Raw genomic sequence first — 20,254 nt, forward strand, 5'->3', positions numbered from 1 at the left:
CTTGCAGTCTGTCACAAATGCTGATTCCGCGAACTTCCTGCAACAGCGTTTTGTGAAAATATTTGTCTTATTTCCTCGCATATAAGCTCACGTAGCATTTCCGTAAACCCTCGTTCTGATCTAACCAACAGGTAACAAATTTAGCAGCAGTGTTCCTTTCATCCGACCTGGTGGGCTTCCCAAACACTTGAACAGTAATCAAGAATGGACCACATAAGCGCCTGTAAAGAAATTAGTCTGTCATGGCTGGTATACACACATCACTCCCCAATCTTCAAACCGCTCATTACTCATAATTTTTCACAGTCAGATTGACAAAATTATATCCCACGATATTCAGTGACATCACGACTCAGATATTGCTTATCTCTTTGAAAGTACGTCTTCGTCAAAATTAATTTGTTCGCGCAACTGAGCCTTCACCCAATCTACCTTGGATTCCGGGCACGAAACGTCCAGAACCTTGTAGCACATTAGCTGTATCGCAGCCACTGGAAAAGAGCTGTTAATTTCGGCCTTCGGTAAGGGTATTGATTACATTGAGGTGACAGAAGTCATGGGATACCTGCTGATAGCGTGTCGGACACCCTTTTGCCCGGAGAAATGCAGCAACTCGACGTGGCGTGGACTCAGCAAGCTGTTGGAAGCTCCCTGCAGAAATATTGAGCCCCGGTGCCTCTACAGCCGTCCATAATTGCTAAAGCGTTGCCGGTGCAGGATTTTGTGCGCGAACTTAGCTCTTGATTATGCCCCATAAATGTTCGAGGGATTCATGTCGGGCGATCTGGGTGGCCAAATCATTCGCTCGTATTGTCCAGAATGTTCTTTGGCCTGGTGACATGGCGCATTGTCATCCATAAAAATTGTTTAGGGACGTGAAGTCCGTGAATGGCTGCTAATGGTCTCCAAGTAGCCGAACACTAACATTTCCAATTGGACCAGAGGACCCAGACCTTTCCGCCTAATTACAACCCACATCATTATGGAGCCACCACGAGCTTGCACATTCCCCCGTTGAGAACGTGGGTCCGTGGCTTCGGGGGGTCTACGCCACACTCGAACCCTGCCATCAGGTCTTAGTAATGAAATCGCGACTCATCTGACCAGGTCACGGTTTTCCAGTCGTCTAGAGTCCAACCGATACGCTCACGAATCCAGGAGAGGCACTGGAGGCGATGTCGTGCTATTAACAAAGGCTCTCGCGCCGGTCGTCTGCTCCCATAGCCGCACTGCCCTAACGGATACATTCGTCGTACGTCCCACATTTAATTCTGCAGTTGTCTTACGCAGTGTTGCTTGTTTGTTAACACTGACAACTGTAGGCAAGCGCCGCTGCTCTCCTACTGAAATTTGGTATTCTCGGTGCACTGGGGGTCTCGGAGTATTGAATTCCCTAACGATTTCCGAAATGGAATGTCACTTGCGTGTAGCTGCAACTACTGTTCCACGTTCAAAGTCTGTTAATTCGTGTCGTGCAAACATGATCACGTCGGAAACCTTTTCACAGGAATCACCTGAGTAACGCCCTGTTATACCTTGTGTACGCAGTTACATTTTCATATCCCTACCCCATTACTTTCGTCAGCGCAGTGTGTTTAGGTGTGATAGCAGTTTGTTACCTCAGACACAGAGATGGTTATTGAATTGAACCGTGTGCGTAAACCAACATGTGCATTCCATCCTGTACTTATAGGGAACTATATTAAAGGATAATTCCGAAATTAGAGAAGTCGCTCCGTTTGAACACAGTTTTGTTTCAAGTAGATCGAGCTTATGGACCCTGATCAGTCTCTGTGAGTCCAGATCCAGCCAGCCTGCTCACCCACTAAGTTTCTTTCACCTCGTTCGCGTTACTTCACGCGAAGTTCTTTGAGACTTCTTCCGTGATTCCAAGTTTTTACGCGACTGTAAAAAAAAAAAAAATGTTGCCGTATGCTTCCATACACGTGTCGCTCTGCAATCTTCAAGCTGCTCATAACTCACGATTTTTCACAATTAGATTGGCAAAACTATTTCCTGCTTATATTCAGTTACTATGACGACTCGGCATATTTATTATGACTTTCAGAATATTTATTCATTAAAATTCATTTGTCCGCGCATCTGGGCCTCCACTCGGACCACCTTGGATCCCGCGACCGCTGGTGCGAAACATCCAGAACGTAGCGCATCAGCTAAATCGCAGCCCCCGTACAAGAGCTGTAAATATCGGTCATTGGTTAAGGGTATTGATTATAGTAACCTTACAACTGGTAACCACGCGAGTGACGTGTGGTTCACTGTCGAGAGCTTTCCGAAAATGTAGGAACATAGATTCTGGCTGTTACCTCGGCTCGCAGGATATCGCCGTTAAGGTTGGCGCCGTACGATACGCAGTGACGAATTAGTGGTAATTACAGCCGGCAGTGGCTTCCCGTTTATACACAGGCGGTGGTTCAGTTTAATGATCAGCTGGTAGCGAGCGGCTATCTCGAGATCGCGTGCAAGAGCGCGCTAAAAGCGGGCTCGGGGAAATCGCAAAGGGGTGTGGGAGGGGGGGGGGGGCAGGGAACAAGCCGGCGGTACACGGTACAATTCTCTCTCTCTCTCTCTCTCTCTCTCTCTCTGCGCGCCGGCGCCGCGGGAGGTAATTTACCTGCCGAGGCGGGGCTAGCGGCTGGGTCGGCAAGTTGCGCGGCTCGGCGCTGGGAAGTCGCAGTTAACGCGCGCCTCTTGTTTGCATGCAGATGAGATGGAGCCGTGGCGTGGCGCCTCCCTCGCCTCGCCTCGCCTCGCCTCGCCTCGCGTGCGGCCGCCCTGGCCGCGCCGTTATTAGCGCCGCCCCCGCGATAGCCGCCCCCGCCTCCCGCCCCCGCGCCGCCACCACTTGCTAATGCCTTGTACCATCAGCCGTGCTGAGCTGGCGCCACGCCACACACCGGCGGGCCGCAGCCGTGATTGGCACTGTAGGCCAGCTCCGGCCGCGCAGCGACTGTGTTTGAGGACCGTGCGGCGGCCCGTGGAATAGAGAGGGCAGGGCGCAGGGGTCAGCCGCGGGGAACGGCTGACGCACGCCGCACCAGCGCCAGCAGCAGCCCCGCGCTCTCATAAGCTCGATGTAAACCGCTCGCCACGGTTTTGCACCGCCTGCAAGTCTGCCAAAGTGTGCGCGCTCGTTTTCGAGGGGCGCAGGTAATCTCATTTCGTTCTCGAGATATCGGTTTTATACCCGGCGCCTAATTCTGCACTTGCATATCGGGAATCTTCCCGTCCTAAGAAATTGTCATTTTTCACAATTAGTCCAAGACATCGAAACGATGCATAGTAGCACGCAAAGAGGCATTTCTTTATTCACTGAGATATGGAAATAACTCGTTCCCAGCAGTGAGTCTGGCGGTAGAGACTGTTTTTAAACTCGTCCTCAGTACCTGGGGAGTGGCGGAGCAAGACAAATTAACTCGGCCACAGCAGTCAGGAAGCTAACTCTCATTATGGGATTCATCTAATGGCAATAATAATGAAAGAATTAGCTTACACAAGCGAGGCATACTGTCATTGGGAACTCACTGACCATTTTGTAGTTTTTTTTTTTTAATTATGCAGGGTGGTCAAAAAGTCACCGTAACTCCTGACAGACCTGACATGTTTCAGCACGAGTACTTACTTACGTACGAGTAAGTGTCCAGTATGTCGGTACGTACCCCAGTATCCTGTTAACACATTTCCGTACACCGCAGTGGTTGGCACACTGGACTCCCATTCGGGAGGACGACGGCTCCAATCCGCGTCCGGCCATCCTGATTTAGGTTTTCCATGATTTCCCTAAATCGCTTCAGGCAAATGCGGGATGGTTCCCATCGTTCCCTAATCCGATGGGGTCGCTGACATCGCTGCTTGGTCCCTTCCCCCAAATCAACCAATCCAGACACCTCCATGTTGTTCTTGACATAGTTTTGGCCACGGCCGGTGTTATAGCGCGAAATGCATCCTCAACAGCACAGTGTTCGGCCGCTATTCGGTCGGCCGCACTTTTCAAATACGCGCGCTGCCAGTTACGCCGCCGCGTTTCCCACCGCCAGGAGAGATTACGCTAAAACTCTGTACAGGGAAAGTACGGCCATCTTGCCAGTAGCCGCCAGTTTAGGTCTACTGCGCCGCTGGTGATAACATTGACTTCTGCAGCATATTTAGCCGTGTATCCTAAAGAATTGCACTCGACCGTCTAATGCACTGCTAAAACTGATCTGTGGCTTCAAACTGATCATGTCGGATATTTAGCAACCAAAAAATCTCAACAGATTTAAGCTAAATGACTCTAAATGCATTTGTTGTGGTGAGCATAAAACAGTTTTTTTTCCCTGCTATCCTTTATTAGTAGCGAAAGCAGATTTCGCAGTTCATGTTGCGGTATTGAGAGTGAACACCTGTTTTCGTAATTATCGTTAAATTGGCCCCATCCAATCGTCAGCAGGACAGAAGGGAACCAATATTAGTTCGCAACTGCAAGGAACAATCCATCGCTAATTTAAGCTCTATATCGAAAGTTCACACAATGTTTCTTTTGTTATATGAAATAAAGCATTGGATTCAAATATATATATGCGCAGTACCTTAGTGAATAGAATTGATAAACGTGTGCATATGATTACGCATGCTTTACAGATCTGTCCCATTAAATGTTGCCTGCAGTCTGTCCCCGTTAGCTGAGTGGTCAGCGCGACGGAATGCCACGCCAAGGCGCCCGGGTTCGATTCCCGGCTAGGACAGGAGATTTTTCTCCGCTCATGGGTTGGGTGTTGGGCCGTCGTCGTCATCATTTCATCACCATCTCCGACGCACCAAGTCGCCCAATGTGGCGTCGAATGCAATAACTACTTGCCCTCGGCGGCCGAACGTCCCCGATTTTTTTTTTTTTTTTTCATTTTGTCTGCAAATTGTTCTATGGCATTAGGAGAATGATTACGAAAGTACAAGAGAATACAACATTTTAAAAATATGTTCGAATAAAACTAGGCTGTAGGAAACAGTAATAATAGTCTCTTGGTAACGTTAATGGTTACTGAATGAAAGGTCGTAGGTTCGGTGCTTCCATTGTGCATTTTTTTTTCTTTTTGTACATTATATTGTGTGGAACAAAGTACCGTACATTATTTTGAGCCCCCTAAATATAAGTTTAAACCATACTGTACAGTCAATCCCTTCGGAAGGAATTCTGTACAGTTTTCCTCCATTTTCGACTTGAAACGAACAGCCAGGAGTACAGCACTGGGGGCATTATTCTACTTTCGAAAATACGCAACACTTCCTATGCTTCGCACACAACGCTTGAGCCCACAGTGGCTGCTAATGTTACGTGGCGCGGTTTCGGCCAATGCTAAGTTACGGACGACGCCAAACGCAGGGGAATAGGATGGCCAAACTTTCCTCTATACAGAGCTTTAAGGTTACGCCGCTGCCTATGACATGCAAGAGTCCCCTCTCCGGGGTTCCAGTGGAAGGTGTACATAAGTTCGAACATTTATGCGCTCAACCCCTATTTGTGCGTTTCCTAGTTGAATAAGCCGGCCTTTCTGGCCGAGCGGTTCTAGGCGCTTCAGTCTGGAACCGCGCCACCGCTACGGTCGCAAGTTCGAATCCTGCCTCGGGCATGGATGTGTGTGATGTCTTTAGGTTAGTTAGGTTTAAGTAGTTTTAAGTTCTAGGGGACTGACGACCACAGATGTTAAGTCCCATAGTGCTCAGAGCCATTTTTTATCACTATATATTTATACATCCGTATCTGCTGTTAGCAACTGACGCTCCTATTTCATCAACAAAGTTATGTATTATTTCTGCTGTTTGATATTAGATGTAGTGTAAATTTATATCTGAATCCTCTGTTCATGAACAGCGTCTGTTCCTCGCTCCAACATCCACTAAAGATCCACACAACATCCAAGGAAGACATAACAGACAGCGTTGCGCAGTTCGTCATTCGTAGCATAACGACGTGCAGATACGTGCGCCTTAATGACTCCACACGTAACGAGTTGTCAGCTGTGGTGAGGTCAGGACTTCAAGCCGGTCATTTCAAGGGAGCTGGTGAACCGCGACCAATCCACCGTCCCGGAAAGTGTTCATTTAGGAACTCGCGCACTGCAAGATCGTAGTGATGAGGCGCTCCGTCCGGCTGCAACCGTATGCTGAGGTATTAACCCTGTTCGTAAGAGGTGTAAATAATTTGCGCCATTCACAGCTTCTTCAAAAAAGTACGCTCCAAGCAGACATTGTGACATCATCGCTGTCCATATAATTACATGAAGCGGGTTCCTTTCTAACTCGACTGTCTGGCCCAAACGGCAATACCTCTAGCACGTAGCTGCGATAAATGGCACATTCATCTGAAAACATAATCTTGGCACGGTTCACTGCATTTGGAAATACAGTTGACAAACTCGGCTGAAAAAAACGTGATCATTCCGATTACTTATTTATGAACGATCGAAAAGGTCTGACCATAAGGTCTTTTTTCCATGTGATCTCGCATTGTTGTCCTCAGTATACCGAGTTCAAAAGCGCGTTTACGTGTCGACTTCATAGGATTGTGCAATCGAAGCAGATACTCCGGTGCATGTTTCTTCTCTTATCGCCTTTCCACTCCGCGGCCTGTCTTTTAACACTGCGAAAAGCACAAGCACCTCTTTCCCAATCCAACCTTTCGCCTTACTACAGCCTTATTACATCTTTCCTGGAATGCTCCCATAATGTGTCTTGCTGCGTGACCTGTGTGTTGTCGTTCGTGTAACCACACACTAGTCACTAAGCTCTCCTCAGCAGTGAACTACACTCCTGGAAATGGAAAAAAGAACACATTGACACCGGTGTGTCAGACCCACCATACTTGCTCCGGACACTGCGAGAGGGCTGTACAAGCAATGATCACACGCACGGCACAGCGGACACACCAGGAACCGCGGTGTTGGCCGTCGAATGGCGCTAGCTGCGCAGCATTTGTGCACCGCCGCCGTCAGTGTCAGCCAGTTTGCCGTGGCATACGGAGCTCCATCACAGTCTTTAACACTGGTAGCATGCCGCGACAGCGTGGACGTGAACCGTATGTGCAGTTGACGGACTTTGAGCGAGGGCGTATAGTGGGCATGCGGGAGGCCGGGTGGACGTACCGCCGAATTGCTCAACACGTGGGGCGTGAGGTCTTCACAGTACATCGATGTTGTCGCCAGTGGTCGGCGGAAGGAGCACGTGCCCGTCGACCTGGGACCGGACCGCAGCGACGCACGGATGCACGCCAAGACCGTAGGATCCTACGCAGTGCCGTAGGGGACCGCACCGCCACTTCCCAGCAAATTAGGGACACTGTTGCTCCTGGGGTATCGGCGAGGACCATTCGCAACCGTCTCCATGAAGCTGGGCTACGGTCCCGCACACCGTTAGGCCGTCTTCCGCTCACGCCCCAACATCGTGCAGCCCGCCTCCAGTGGTGTCGCGACAGGCGTGAATGGAGGGACGAATGGAGACGTGTCGTCTTCAGCGATGAGAGTCGCTTCTGCCTTGGTGCCAATGATGGTCGTATGCGTGTTTGGCGCCGTGCAGGTGAGCGCCACAATCAGGACTGCATACGACCGAGGCACACAGGGCCAACACCCGGCATCATGGTGTGGGGAGCGATCTCCTACACTGGCCGTACACCACTGGTGATCGTCGAGGGGACACTGAATAGTGCACGGTACATCCAAACCGTCATCGAACCCATCGTTCTACCATTCCTAGACCGGCAAGGGAACTTGCTGTTCCAACAGGACAATGCACGTCCGCATGTATCCCGTGCCACCCAACGTGCTCTAGAAGGTGTAAGTCAACTACCCTGGCCAGCAAGATCTCCGGATCTGTCCCCCATTGAGCATGTTTGGGACTGGATGAAGCGTCGTCTCACGCGGTCTGCACGTCCAGCACGAACGCTGGTCCAACTGAGGCGCCAGGTGGAAATGGCATGGCAAGCCGTTCCACAGGACTACATCCAGCATCTCTACGATCGTCTCCATGGGAGAATAGCAGCCTGCATTGCTGCGAAAGGTGGATATACACTGTACTAGTGCCGACATTGTGCATGCTCTGTTGCCTGTGTCTATGTGCCTGTGGTTCTGTCAGTGTGATCATGTGATGTATCTGACCCCAGGAATGTGTCAATAAAGTTTCCCCTTCCTGGGACAATGAATTCACGGTGTTCTTATTTCAATTTCCAGGAGTGTATAACCGCTCACATCTGCCACGGCCACAAATTAAAACTCGACTGCGACCGCTGCTGCCCAAACATGTAAACATGGATTCCAACAATTGATAAGAAGTAACAGAGCTACCAACCTGCATAATTACATTTGATACTAAACAGGGATTACAGGGTACGGGACTTATCTCTCTCCCGCCCTGCATATTGAAGCCTCGGGTTAGCATTACAAGGCAGTTTTTGGCCCTTACACGTGTCATCGCAAGGGATTAATTAACCCTTCGACTGCTGCAGACGTGCTCTCTGCATTCCGTGCCGTTTGCGGCTTTTTTTCCGCTGTACTGTTCGCCTGATTGTGGCCATATGTGCTGAGACACGGCTTCTTGCCCGCTATGAAATACTCATCACCCAATTGTAACGAAACATTTCAGTGAAAAAAAAAATTGTTTTTGCACATCTTACGGTCTGACATCTTCGGTTGTAAAAGGACTGAATTTCTTACCGTTCTTCGTCATAGTTCCTGTGCTGCATCAAATTAAGTAAAGCATTCCACGAAATTTTAAAGAACTTACCGCATTACGTAGAATTTGTGAATGGTTGATTTCAGCTCGTACATTGCTCTGTGTGAAATGTGAATTAAGATATCGAAATTTAATTTTAAGTTAAGAGTAGAACGATATTTTATTTCGTTGTTGAGATGTTGGTTTTAACATCCGGTGGAAGGTTACGAGTGTCACGCCCAATTTCGTATTTCACCAATGGTTCAAGATGTCGAAACGATGTGCTCTAATAGCACGCAAAGAGGCACTTTTCTGTTCACCAAGATAAGGAAGTAACGCGTTCGCGGCAAGGAGAGACTCGGTGGAACGGAGTCCTCAAACACGTCAATAGCGCTCAGGGAAGACAGAGAGACTGCATTTGAACACTTATTCAGCAGCACAGCAGTCAGAGGGGTAGTTCTCATTATGGGATTCATCTACTGGCAATAGTGGCTGCAGGCACTGGCGACATGCTGATCGCATGTACCATGAACATAGTTCGCTCCTCATACTACCTTGTAGGTATCCGTCGGCTATTCAGAAAGGCGTAAGACCTAGCCTGTGAATGGTGACAGTGGTGTGCATGGGATCCAGGTAAATAAATTATAGAATAATGAAGTTCGATTAATTTAGTAGATATTTATTATTTGTAGTCTGTAATAAACATAAGAAAGGTACAATTCCTATATGCCACTAAATTTGTGCTGTTAACGACCTATATGGCACTGCGCTCCGGTTGCCAGATACAATATTACAGTGGCAACCACAACGCGGCCTAACTTTTAACATCTTTGTCGTAACGATTCTTCAAAAGTATGCCTTCATAAAAGCGCATTACGGCGGTGCAGAAGCACTAGAACCTCACAAGGTCACACTAATTGTGTCATTTCTAATTTCTACATATGAGAAAGTCATCATCAGATGCCGGCCGGGGTGGCCCAGCGGTTCTAGGCGCTACAGTCTGGAACCGCACGTCCGCTACGGTCGCAGGTTCGAATCCTGCCTCGGGCATGGATGAGTGTGATGTCCTTAGGTTAGTCAGGTTTAAGTAGTTCTAAGTTCTAGGGGACTGATGACCTCAGAAGTTAAGTCCCATAGTGCTCAGAGCCATTTGACCCATCATCATCAGATGATCTACTGAAGAAGAAAGAAACGTTGGGATAGTAATATACTAGGAAACTAAACAATAAAATCAAAGTAACTTCTATAAGCTGCTAAACGTACTGGAATACATTGCATAATAACTCGTTAAAATACAACTGAATAGGCCAGGAGAGCCTCTTAGAGGAAAATGTATCTGTCCGAATAGCTCTCAAATCACTTCTTTCCCGACTTTTACTTTGGTGATCAGCGAACAACCTGAAGGATTTTAGTGCATTTATACATTTAGTGTAATTATTGTTTGATTAAGTAGAACTTTGTCACGGTGAGGACCTGACTCTCAGTGTATGGGATATATATATTGTGTGCCCGCGCGCTTATACCATTTGTAATAATTATATCGTAGGGGAAAAAACTGGAGTGTTGTATCTCATAATTTGACGTGTTTTATAGCAGAAGTAAATGGAAGGTTCAGAACTGAAGCAAACCAAGTCTGTGTTTAGCTGTCTCTCAGTAGAACACACTACTGAATTTTGTAAACAATTTTACTTCTCAGTGTAATATTGAACCACATCCATAGTTCAATTTTCGTGCACCATATGGTATTAGACGTCTTTCCCTCAGAAATACTGTCGCAGCAGTATAGCTTTTTTTTTCTCTTCACAATCGCAGTGAAGTAAGTCCACGATAGTCTTGTTCTATGACTCTTACAGATTCTTGATGTATTTCTGTGCTTTAAATGTTTTCTAAGTAAACAGCGAAACTTTTGAGTTTTAATAGTTAGGGAAGTGATGGATTAAATATACATATGTAAAAAGTCAACAACGTTATGTGTATCAGCAACATTTAAGAGAGAACTCGTGAAACGTCAACTATGTACTTCTATTTTTAGACTCGTGCACTGGACAAAATCGAAACATTAAAAATGGCTTCTACTCCTAACTTGAAAATAGAAGCTGTGGATTTCATGCTTCTACAGTATTGTAATTCATTGTTGCCTCACAGTGTTGATGTTGGTATAATTGTAAAAGCTAGTAAGAAAGAACAATTCCTTTACATGCCAGAGGACTGGACCAGAATCATAAAAGCGGCAAAGAGGAAAAAACCCAAATTCGCTTTTCTTCTAATTTCTAGGAATGAATTCAGACTTGTGTATTTTGTGATATTTAAGCGCTAGTGAATACTCTCCTAGCCGTCTTGACTGATATATTAACTTTCGTAATCATAGCTGCTGTAATGGCATCATGATCGCTGATCCCCGTTTCTATACTGACATCTATAAGGTCCGGCCTATTTGTAGCTGCAAGGCGTAATATATTTCCATTCCACGTGGACTGCCAAGCTAGCAGCTTACCACAATTTCAAGAAAATTGTGGTGAGCATCTAGCTTTGCAAAGCGATATGAGGTGGAAAGATCATGTGGGAACTGTGTTATGGAGGACGAATGGTCGACTTCGGTTTACTGGGAGAATTTTAGGAAAGAGTGGTTCACCTGTAAAGGAAACCGCATATAGGACACTGGTGCGACCTATTCTTGAGTACTGCTCGAGTGTTTGGGATCCGTATCATGTCACACTGAAGGAGGACATCGAAGCAGTTCAGATGTGGACTGCTAGATTTGTTACCGGTAGGTTCGAACACACGTGTTACGGAGATGCTTCGGGACCTCAAATGCGAACGCCTGGAGGGAAGGCGACATTCTTACAGAGAAAAACACTACTGAGAAAATTTAGAGAATCGGCATCTGAAGCTGACTGCCGAACGATTCTACTGCCGTCAACATACATTGCGCATAAGGACCACGAAGATAAGATACGAGAAATTAGGGCTCATACGGAGGCGTACAGACAGTCGTTTTTCCCTCGCTGTATTTGCGAGTGGAACAGGAAAGGAGATAACAAGTAGTGGTACATGGTACCCTCCGCCAAGCACCGTACGGTGGCTTGCGGAGTATCTGTGTTGATGTAGATGTACTGATACCAAATCTTATGTGACAGAGTTTCCTTAGAGTTTCGGAGTTATCCCGTACATCGTTGAATTTTGTCCTTCCAAGCAATAACTGTAATCAGTTTGTGATAAGGCGAAAGGTCGTGTAGTATCGGACGCACAAGCTGTCTCGAAATGTTTTCTAAATTTCTGAAGGTCTTTTTGGAACATTTTTCACCCTAACAATAGTGTCTAACTTAATAGCATTAGAAAACTCGAAGTCATAAGACAACACATTCGTTGATCTCTTAATGTTTTTTGCATCTCTTCCATCTGGATGGTTTGATGCGACATGAAATTTTAATATGTAAAAGTAGTATTCTTGCGAAGAGATTATAATTTGATCGTAGATAGGCATAAACTTGAAATTGTCTATCAGGCATCTAGTCTGTCAAAGAATGTATCAACTTGTACCTTGCTGGAACCTGGTGCAGACTCGTGGGTTCAACTGTCCTCAGCCATTTCATAATATAATAGTGCAATTATTTGAACTGGTGCTGTATTTTCACTTACAAGGAGAGGCAGAGGCCCCCAGCGGTGGGATACAGTCAATCCGGTGAAGTAGCTTATGGTCCTATGAATCACACCCTGAAACGTTTCACCTTGATGGACCCTCGGTTGCGAGAAATCGCCGAAAAAATTTTCGGAATTTAGCGTGACAGCTTAAAAAAAAAATTAATTACCAGACTGGTTGCGTGGCGTAGTGAGCAAGGTGCTGACCTCACATGTAAAGGGATGTAGGTTTGAATATAGCCAGGTTCATAGATTTTTTTTAAATTTTAAATCTTTATCAAAATGACTTTGATCACTATTTTTATTCTGTTAAATGGTTTACATACAAATTTTTTTATTTGTATTCCTTTTTCATGTCATTTTAATCAACCTATTAACATTTTAAGGTACTCTTATTTTCTACTTCGTATCAGTCTTTTTCCACTTGGAATCTTGGTGCACGTGAATTTTTAATATTTGTTTTTCATAATTCCTAGAAACTAAAAATGCCAATCTGTCGGTTAAAAAACAAAAGACGAAATTATACATTTGTTTTGACTGTGCAGTTGTTTCAAGAATGTATTTTTCGTTACAAAATGTATATCTTTTTGGATGTTAGTTGTCATGTAGGCATTTAAAACATAAATTCTTATTGTACTATAGACAAAATAACGTGGGTGATGATTTAAACGAAATCGGGTTCAAATGGCTCTAAGCACTATGTAACTTAACTTCCGACGTCATCAGTCCCCTAGACTAACCTAAGGACATCGCACACATCCATGCCCGAGGCAGGATTCGAACCTGCGACCGTAGCAGCAGTGCGGTTACGGACTGAAGCGCCTAGAACCGCCCGGCCACAGCGGCCGGCTATGAAATCGGGGATGATAAGTAAAATGAAATACAAGTAAAAGGAGAAATAGAAATAACGAATGTAATAACGTGGACAAAAATGTAAGATGATAAAATGGAAGTTAATACATAGCAAGAATCAAAATCACATGAACAAGGATTCCAAGTGTAAAGAGACTGATAGGAAGAAAATGAGAACAAATGATACATTTCATGTCATGACTAATATGACGTGACAAAGACGTAGACAAAATACATTCAAACCAATTAATTGAATACAAAATAACGATCCAAGTAACTTCAAAAAAAATTTAGAAATAAAATATTTCAAAGCATCCGACAAGATTCGAACCCACACCCTTTTCCATGTGAAGTCAATACCTTAACCCTTAGACACTGCAATCAGTCTGTAAATTAATGTTATTTTTGCCCTCCAGGCACAAAAATTGCTGCGTACCTCACTACTACACACTTTCCCTGTCCGGGTGGAACCGCACCGTACCTTAAATTCCTCGCGTGGAGTCGTTTATACACGCTCCCTCGATGGACTGTCTGACGAAGAAATTCAGCACTACCTGTCAGACCAGGGCGTAACGGCTGTTCATAGGGTTATGAAAAGGGTTGACACGAAGATCATTCCAACCCGCACTGTCTTTTTGACATTTGACAAAGTGCAACTCCCATCGAAAATCAAAGCAGGCTATGAGATAATTTCCGTTCGTCCTTACGTCCCAAACCCTACGCGTTGCTATCGGTGCCAGCGCTTCAATCACACCAACCAGTCCTGTTCTAATCCGGCCAAATGTGTTACGTGTGGCAGGGATGCCCATGAGGGTGCTTGTCCACCTCCATCCCCTCGCTGCATCAACTGTATGGGTGACCACGCTGCTTCCTCTCGAGATTGCCCCGTTTTTAAGGACGAAAAGCTCATCCAGGAAATAAGAGTGAAGGAAAAGGTGTCGACCTTTGCTGCTCGGAAATTATTCGCCAGTCGACAACCCACCGTGCCTCAGACAGGCAAATACAGCACTGTCCTTGCTTCTCCTCGGCCAACAAAGGAGGCGGCCACGCAGACTTGCGACCTCACCTTTAGTGCCACGGTCGTCCGATCGGCCAGCGCAAAGATCGCCCGTTCAACTTCACCACTTTCGCCTGCCCACTCTTTGGCTCACCCTTCGTCGGGTTCTGCTAAATCTCGAGCCCACAAGTCAGACACCAAGTCTTCGAAGAAAGAGCATACTCGTGAAGAGTTTTTACGTACGGCAACTTCACCACCATCGGTTCCTCCTTCCTCTAAACCTCATACTTCCAAGAAGGCTACAAAGAAACCCAGTTCCTCTCCTTCTCCGCCAAGGCGTGTCCCATCCACAGCGCCACCTGGCGGAAATCGCCCTCGGCCGTCTTCTGTGTCGCCGAGGCGCACTGCTGGTGGCCGGTCAACCGGCCGATCGCTGGTGGCAGGAGCTGCTCCTGACCAACCTATGGATCAGGATCTTCCGCCTTCGGCTGAATGCCATTCCATGCTGTCGGTCGCAAGCTCTGAGCAGTCGTTGAGTTGACAGCACCCTTGGTCACATTCCTCCATTTTCTGTTCACTCTATGTCCATTATCCACTGGAATATCCGCGGCATTCGAGCCAATCGGGATGAATTGTCGATCCTCTTACGATCCTACTCGCCGGTCATCTTCTGTCTTCAGGAAACAAAGCTGCGTCCTAATGACCGCTTTGTTCTCCCTCAATTTCAGTCCGTCCGATATGACCTCCCCTCTGTGGAAGGCACTCCAGCCCATGGGGGACTCATGATACTTCTCCATGATACTCTCCATTATCATCCAATCCCCATAGACAGTTCCTTCCAAGCTGTCGCCGTCCGTCTTTCCCTTTCTGGATACACATTCTCTCTTTGTACTGTCTACATTCCATCGTCCACACCAATGGCGCGAGCTGATCTCCTTCATCTTCTTGGTCAGCTTCCACCCCCCTATTTGCTGGTTGGGGACTTCAATGCCCACCACCCGCTTTGGGGATCTCCACATCCTTGTCCACGTGGCTCCCTATTGCTAGACGTCTTCCACCAAGCGGATCTAGTTTGCCTCAACACTGGGGTCCCCACGTTTTTGTCTGCCTCCACGACAAATTTATCTCATTTGGACCTTGCGATCGGTACTGTTCCGCTAGCTCGGCGCTTCGAATGGTTCGCCCTTGATGATACACACTCGAGTGACCACTTTCCATGTGTCCTTAGGCTGCAGCCTCAACTGCCATATATGCGCCCGCGACGCTGGAAGTTTGCCCAAGCCGATTGGACACTTTTTTCGTCTCTAGCGACATTCGATGACCGTCGCTTTCCCAGCGTCGACGATGAGGTCACACATATTACCGACGTTATTCTTACAGCTGCGGAACGTTCAATACCACGCACCTCCGAATTGCCCCGGCGCCCCCCAGTTCCTTGGTGGAACGAGGCATGCCGTGACGCAATACGTGAGCGGTGACGTGCTCTTCGCATTTTCCGTCACCATCCTACTTTGGCAAACTGTATCCGCTATAAGCAGCTCCGTGCGCAATGCCGTCGCGTCATCCGCGATAGCAAGAAGGCAAGCTGGCAATTCTTTATTAGCTCCTTTAACACCTTCACTCCCTCCTCGGAAGTTTGGAGTCGGCTTCGACGGTTCTCAGGCGCGCCTAGTTTCTCCCCGGTCTCTGGGCTCACTGTCGCGCATGATACCTTAGTGGACCCCGTCGCAATTTCTAACTCATTGGGTCAGCACTTTGCTGAGGTCTCGAGCTCTTCAAATTACCCGCCAGCGTTTCTCCCGAAGAAACGTGCAGCGGAAGTGCGACATCTTGCTTTCTCCTCTCAAAATCACGAAAGCTACAATGCTGTTTTCTCCATGCGGGAACTCCAACATGCCCTTTCTTCTTCTCGCTCCTCCGCCCCAGGATCGGATGGTATCCATGTCCAAATGTTGATGCATTTATCAACCCATAGTCTGCGTTACCTCCTTCGCCTTTATAATCGAATTTGGACCGACAGTACTTTTCCCAGACGATGGCGGGAAGCTATCGTCGTTCCCATTCCGAAACCTGGAAAGGACAAACATCTCCCCTCTAGCTATCGCCCCATTTCTCTTACGAGTAGTGTCTGTAAGATTTTGGAGCGTATGGTGAATTACCGTTTAGCTTGGTGGCTGGAATCACGCGATCTTTTAACACCTGCCCAATGCGGATTCCGAAAGCATCGCTCTGCAGTTGACCATCTTGTTGCTCTCTCCACTTATATCATGAACAATTTTCTCCGGAAACGCCAAACGGTAGCAATATTTTTTGATCTGGAGAGAGCATACGATACCTGTTGGAGGACAGGCATCCTCCGCACACTGTTCTCTTGGGGCTTTCGAGGCCGGCTGCCCCTTTTTCTTCGCGAATTTATGGCAGAGCGAACATTTAGGGTGCGGGTGAACACTACTCTCTCCCGTACTTTCTCTCAAGAAAACGGGGTACCCCAGGGCTCCGTGCTGAGTGTTGTCCTGTTTGCCATCGCTATAAATCCAATTATGGATTGTCTCCTTCCTGACGTCTCGGGCTCCCTCTTTGTGGACGATTTTGCGATCTACTACAGCTCTCAACGGACCAGCCTTCTTGAACGACGTCTTCAAGGATGTCTCGATCGCCTCCACTCTTGGAGCCTCGAAACCGGCTTCCGTTTTTCTCCCAGTAAGACCGTTTGTATTAATTTTTGGCGACGTAAGGAGTTTCTTCCGCCCTCCTTACATCTAGGTCCTGTCAACCTTCCGTTTTCAGACGTCACTAAATTCTTGGGTCTTATGTTTGACAGAAAACTGTGCTGGTCCTCCCACGTTTCCTATCTTTCGGCTCGCTGTCTGCGAACGCTCAACACCCTCCGTGTCCTGAATGGTACCTCCTGGGGAGCGGACCGAGTGGTCCTTCTCCGCCTCTATCGCGCCTTAGTGCGCTCGAAATTGGACTATGGAAGCATAGTCTACTCCTCTGCTCGGCCGTCTATTCTTCGGCGTCTCGACTCTATCCACCACCGTGGATTACGTTTAGCGTCTGGAGCTTTTTACACTAGCCCTGTGGAAAGCCTTTATGCTGAGACTGCTGAACCTCCGCTGTCCAATCGGCGAGCGGTCCTTCTGAGCCGTTATGCTAGCCATCTGTCTTCCATGCCTGCTAATCCAGCCCATGACCCTTTTTTCGACGCCTCCTTTGATGTAGGGTATGCAGGCCGCTCCTCCTCCCTACTACCCCCGGGAGTCCGCTTCCGTCAACTGCTCCATTCTCTTTCCTTCCGCTTTCCTAAAACCTTCTTGACAACTTGGGGTACAGCACCGCCCTGGCTCCGTCCCCGGATCTGTCTGCTCCGTGATCTTTGTCAATTTCCCAAGGATGGTACACCTTCACTTGTTTATCGTCGGGCATTTGCTGCTCTATGTGCACAAATGACGGACGCCACCTTTATTTACACCGACGGCTCGAAAACATCGTTGCGTGTAGGGAGTGCCTATATTGTTGGCGACGCCCCAAATCACTTTCGGCTTCCCGACCAGTGTTCGGTTTATACTGCGGAGCTTTTCGCTGTTCTCCAGGCTGTCCACTACATCCGCCGCCATCAGCGGATACAGTACGTAATCTGCTCAGATTCTCTCAGCTCTCTCCTCAGTCTCAAAGCTCTTTACCCTGTGCACACTCTGGTCCACCAGATTCAGGACTGTCTGCGCTTGCTCCACCTGGGGGGCGTCTCGGTGGCGTTCCTCTGGCTCCCGGGACACGCTGGTATCTGTGGGAATGAGGCGGCTGATATAGCAGCCAAGGCTGCAGTTTCTCTTCCTCGGCCAGCTATTCAGTCGCTTCCCTTCACCGATCTACGGAGCGGTTTATGTCGCAAAGTTGCTCATTTATGGCATGCGCATTGGTCAACACTTCCCCGCAATAAATTGCGGGAAGTGAAAGCCCTTCCTTGCGCTTGGACCTCTTCCTCCCGAACGCGTCGTCGGGAGGAGGTCATTTTAGCTAGACTCCGGATAGGGCACTGTCTTTTTAGCCATCGACATCTTTTAAGCGGCGATCCTCCCCCACTCTGTCCCCACTGCTCTCAGCTGTGGACGGTCAGACACCTTTTAATTGAATGCCCCTATTTTAATCCGTTACGCTCCCGTCTACAGCTATCGCCTGATCTATCGTTGATTTTAGCAGATGACACGCGCTCAGCCGACCGCGTTCTCCAGTTTATTAGTGACAGTGAAATGACGTCAGTCATTTGAAGTTTTATCGGGGGACCATCAAGCCCTCTCTGTAGTGGACTTTTAAGCCTTGTTTCTGCCTTTAGTGTCTCCAATTCTTTGAGTTTCGTTCCCATTTTTGCTGTTTTCCATTTTCGGTTTTTATTATTTCCTCAGTCACGGACCGGGCGCTAATGACCATAGCAGTTTTGCGCCCTAAAACCACAAAAAAAATGTTATTTTTAAACCTATAGAGCATTACGCGAAATTTGGATTTTTTCCCCGATTGCTCGCAAACGAGGTCACACCAGGGTGTGACGCTTGGGATCCTGTCGTCCATCAAAATGTCGATCCCGCCGCTAGGGACCTCTCCTTATTAGTCTGCATATTTGAATGTTAAATTTAATAACTCATCTGTACCCAAAGTCATAAGCTGGCTATGGAAAATTTTTAACGTGATCATACAATATTGTTTCCTAGTGTTCATTGAATGATCTCTTGAAAACGTATTTGATAAAACAGGTTTCATGCCACCTCTTTGTTGTCCCATAAAGCTTTCAGTACATCGCCCAATGTACCTCTTGCAACGGAATTTTTCTCACTTGCTTCCCTGCTCATCGTTTCAAGAAGTCTGCAGTTAAGTTTTTATGCTGTTTTGAGTTAAGTTTTTATGCTGTTTTGTCCGATACAACCCAAATTTCCGTTGTCCAGTACAACCCGAACATACCACTGTGGTAATTTAACGTTTCCATTGTTATTACTTGGGCTAGATATTGTCACAGTCTACAAAATGCAGAATAGTACAAACAATATTACCTACTTGCAAACAAAACACAACGTTCCAGAGTTAAGTTTTGTGGACTGGAGAACTCGGTAGGAACAGACAATTTGTTGTCACCCCGAAATGCACTGTTGTTTTGATTCAAAATCTTGGTCATCGCCCTGCAGTGGCGCGACAGGTGGTACACTAGCGCTAAGGACTTGAAACTTCTTTTATCCAGTACGGTCAGCTGTGTGATATTACTGACCATTCACCGCTAAAGAAAAATCTTCTTCTTCTTAGCATGTTGATGATAACCATTTAATTGAAGTATAGTGGTTTAGCAAGGTGCAATTCTGTTGAGCTTCCTGATGCCAGATCCTCCTGCGTCACGATGCCTGAGGAGATGGTGTAGACAGGGCAGCGGAGGGAGTGGGTCATCGTCTGCTCAACACCACACGTACGTACAGGACACATCTCGGTTATTGCAGAGTCCCCATTTTAACGTGGCAGTTTTACTTTGGCCAGTCCCCATGCGAAGTCGATCAAGTGACTTCCATGTTGGTCGTGACAGGCTGTTTCTGGGGGTAGCTCCTCTTTTGGTGGTATCGAATAACTTCTATCTCTTTTCTGTCAGCGTTGAAGCCTCTACTCCGCCTTTGACTTCTCTAAGGGGGAGTTACTTGAGATGAAGCTTTTCCTGCTGCAGAAGACGTCACAGTTTTGTGGGTGTTTGTTATCAGTGCAGACGTAGCCCCTTTTAGATTTCGCAGTTACTGTCTTCTTGATATGGGGTGGGGCTATTCCGGCCGGAACGTGGATCTTACGAACTGAGGTCGGTGTCTGCCGTCCTGTCACCTGCCGGAAAGTTTTGTGAAGAGCGACATCGACCTGTTTAGAGTGCCAGGATTGGTGCCGCACAGGGGAAGCATATTCTCCTGTTGAGTAGCAAAAGACCAGAGCCGACGTCTAAAGCACATGTGGGCTTACTCCCCAACTTGAGCCTTTGAATTTTTAAAGATATTATTTCATGCTGCGACGTTCATTCTGACACTATCATGATGTTTCTTGAATGTCAGA

At 47.2% G+C, this 20,254-nt stretch overlaps 1 protein-coding gene across 2 annotated transcripts in view; it reads left to right on the forward strand.

The window, feature by feature from the left end:
• The window catches only part of LOC126199331 (nonsense-mediated mRNA decay factor SMG5), a 305,533-nt gene that overhangs the window by 273,617 nt on the left and 11,662 nt on the right, over positions 1-20,254 (forward strand). The gene's annotated exons all lie outside the window — the stretch shown is intronic.

Source organism: Schistocerca nitens, chromosome 8, assembly GCF_023898315.1.
Source record: "Schistocerca nitens isolate TAMUIC-IGC-003100 chromosome 8, iqSchNite1.1, whole genome shotgun sequence".
Classification (NCBI taxonomy): Eukaryota; Metazoa; Arthropoda; class Insecta; order Orthoptera; family Acrididae; genus Schistocerca; species Schistocerca nitens.